The sequence below is a fragment of the Rattus norvegicus genome, chromosome 14 (genome assembly GCF_036323735.1).
Source record: "Rattus norvegicus strain BN/NHsdMcwi chromosome 14, GRCr8, whole genome shotgun sequence".
Taxonomy (NCBI): Eukaryota; Metazoa; Chordata; class Mammalia; order Rodentia; family Muridae; genus Rattus; species Rattus norvegicus.
In genome coordinates this window covers 74,937,569-74,940,876 of record NC_086032.1, presented here as the reverse complement: position 1 = coordinate 74,940,876, position 3,308 = coordinate 74,937,569, and the positions used below count along the sequence as shown (strand labels likewise).

Below are 3,308 nucleotides of genomic sequence, written 5' to 3'. Positions count from 1 at the left end.
AAAACCAAACTGCCTGTGTACTACGCATGCGTGGGAGCCTCGTCTATGCTCTTTGGTTGATAGTTCAGTCTCTGAGAGCCCCCAAGTGCCCAGGTTAGTTATCTCTGTTGGTCTTCCTGTGAAGATCCTATCCCTTTAGGAACAGCAAGTCCACAGACTCCTGGGAACCTCTCCCATACCAGGTCTCTGACAAGTTTTAGATGTGTCCCACCTCCACCTCAGCCAGCTGCATATTTCCACTGATTCTCCTGGCCGTCTGAGCCTGTGACCTGTCTCTCCCCGCACCTGATCCTGAACCCCTTCATTCTTCTTCCCATCTGTTCTTCCACCCAGTTCCCTCCCACTATCTGACTCTTATGACTCTTTTATTTCCCCTTCTAAATGAGATTCAAGCATCCTTCCTTGGCTTTTCCTTCTTGTTTAGTTTTTTTGGGTCTGTGGAATATATTGAGGATATCCTGTTCTTTACAGCTAATACCCACTTCTAAGTGACTACATACCATGCGTTTTCTTTTTGTCTGGGTTACCTCACTCTGGATGATATTTTTTAGTTCCATACACTTGCCTGCAAAATTCATGACGTCCATTGTTTTAATAGCTGAATAATATTCCCAAATGGAAATTCTAATTAATGATAAAATTATTGAAACTAACGTAGTAAAATATTACAAGAATACATTTAAATTTATAAAAAATCATTTAAATTTACAAAATATCACTTAAAACATTAAGAAATTTTGATATAAACATGTAACTTGAAGATAAGGGAAAATATAGAATAACGTAATAGAAAATTGTTCCATAGCTACTTGTATTTTTTTCTTTTGAGAATTTTCCATCCACTGACATAGCACATTTTTACTTGGGCTGCTTATTTTCTCAAGACTTTGTTCTTTGGGTTCTCTGTACGTTCTAGACAGCATCAGTTGGATGTATTGCTGATAATGATTATCTTCTATTCTCTGGCCGCATATCAATTCAATTCACAGGGTGCTCTAATATACAGAAGTTTTGTTTTATTTGTTGATTCTTGGTCGTGTTTTCCATGTTTCTAGTATCCTGTTTATGATCTCTGACTTCTGTGACACCATCAATATCGGGACTCCCCCTGGTTATCCTGTTGTCCTGTGTCACAGAGATCCTGAAGCCTTGGATCATCAAAACTTGCCTATTTATGCATCCTAAATGTTGGCAGATGATATAGATTTGGGGGTGGGCCAACTCAGCGCCCTGAATCTAGGCCTGAGTGCTAGAGAACTGGTCAAAGTGCTGGCTCTCCCTCATCCACACCACTAGGGTGAGCTCTCCAGCACTGCTCAAGCTAGGCCACACAATGCTATCATCAACAAGATGCTGGGTCAACTCTCCTGCTCTCATGTATTGAGCCATACCTACACCTACAAGCTGAGCTCCACTGTGATGCCCAGTCAAGGACCACGCCCCACTTCTCCAAGTGCTGCCAAATGTAGGGGACAAGCCAGGTTTCTTCTCTCATACCTTTGTGGCTAGATCACCTGTACCTTCACCATCAGGGCCTGCTCCACTGGGTTGCCCAGACAAGGTACAGGGCCTGGTCTCCTGAGTACTATAGCTAGTGAGGGGACAGGGCTCATTCTCCCCATCCCATGCCCTTAAGGTCCAAGCTCTGGTATGGGAACCTTTCCCATAACAGGTCTATTACAAGTCTTAGGGTTGTTCCCCATCCCCACCCGAGACAGCTGAATATTTCCATTCATTCTGATGGCCGTCTGGCCCTGTGACCTGAATCTGGGCCTGAGTGGTAAGGTGGTGAGGTGGGAGAAGTGCATCACATCCCTCCTACCAACCATGTCACCTTAAGGCAGACAAGTGGCAGGGCCACCCCTCCCATGCTTTTGTCTTCAGGGCTGGCTCACCTGTACCACCACACTAGGGTCAGACATGCTGTGTGGTCTAGACAAGGTACAGGACCTGTGGTATGGAGTACTGCAATTAGTCCAGGGCAGGGCTGGCACCCCTCCCACCAGGACAAGCTCAACTGTATTGCCTTGGCAACATATTAGGCCTACTCTCCCACGTGCTGCCACTGATGGGAGATGGGACCAGCTTTCCAGAGTGCCACAGGCAGTGAGGAATGGGACCAGTTTTGCACAGACCCTGGACATCCATTTGGTCCCTAGCAGGACCAGGGATGGACCCCTGGTACTACATTGCCATTGACCTAGAAATGTGCCTCATCAGCAGCTCAGGGTGAGACGTTACTATGGCCCTTGGTGCAGGGCTAACCAGTCAGTACAGGCTCCTCATTTCTACCATTGAGTCAAATTTCTAATTCCATCTCTCTTCATAATGTTCATGCTACTCTACTTCTCTCTCATCTGACCACCCTAAACTCATTCATTGTAGTGGCTCCCCTTGTAGTTTGGCTGCCATTTAGATAATATACTCTGCCTGTGTTGTGTGGTGTGACAGCCAGCAGGTGTCTAAGCCCACCAATGCCATGCTCCAGGCTACAGGTCTGTGGGTGGCATGTTGGAAGTCTCTCTTCCTCCTCCTGAGAAGTGCTACATGGTGGTTAGGTGGGGCCAGCCTGTACTGTGGACTGCAGGGCAGATCTGTGGGTGTCTTTCCCTGCCTTTACTATGTGACATGGCCGAATGTCAGTCTCTGCTTAACTTCCTCCTGCTGTGCTATGCTGCCTGGATTTGGGTTGATTTGATTTTGATGTGTCCTAGGCATAAAACAGCTGTGGCCACTAAGCCAGGCATAATGCTAGGATGTACAAGGGATGTCCATCTGCTCTGCCACTGACTAATATAAGAATACCACAACCAACAGAGTGTTTCTTTGCCTATTGCCAGGGGTGAGGGGTTGAGAGTGTGGGTGGGTGTTAGAGTTGAACTTTGCCTTGGATGAGAGACAAGGATTTAGTTTCAGTTTTTCTGCATATTGAAATACAGTTTTCTTGGGACCCTTAGTTGAAGATGTTGCTCTGTTTCTGAGGCATATTGGGATGTCTTTGTTAAAAAAAAAAGAAGCGATACTAGTATCTGGGCCCTCAATTCAATTTTTTTGATCTGTATGTCTATATGGGCCAATACTGGTCTGTTTTTACTACTATGACTTTGTTGTATACTTTGACAAATAGTGTGGCGATACCTACAGCAGTATTCCTTTTGTTCAGGATTGATATTGCTGTTCTTGATGATCTGTACCTTCAAATTAATTTTTAAATTGCTTCTTCTCTGTTTATAAAGCACTAAAATTCTTCCCGAGACTCAGCTGAATCTGTAGCTAGCTTTTCATTGGACTGCCATTTTCAAATTATT

At 45.0% G+C, this 3,308-nt stretch overlaps 1 non-coding gene across 1 annotated transcript; it reads right to left on the bottom strand.

The window, feature by feature from the left end:
* Positions 1 to 2,701: 2,701 nt before the first annotated feature.
* Positions 2,702 to 2,845, bottom strand: LOC120096798 (small nucleolar RNA SNORA48). Its single transcript, XR_005493634.1, has one exon. It is a non-coding gene; the product is annotated as a small nucleolar RNA SNORA48 (small nucleolar RNA).
* Positions 2,846 to 3,308: the final 463 nt, after the last annotated feature.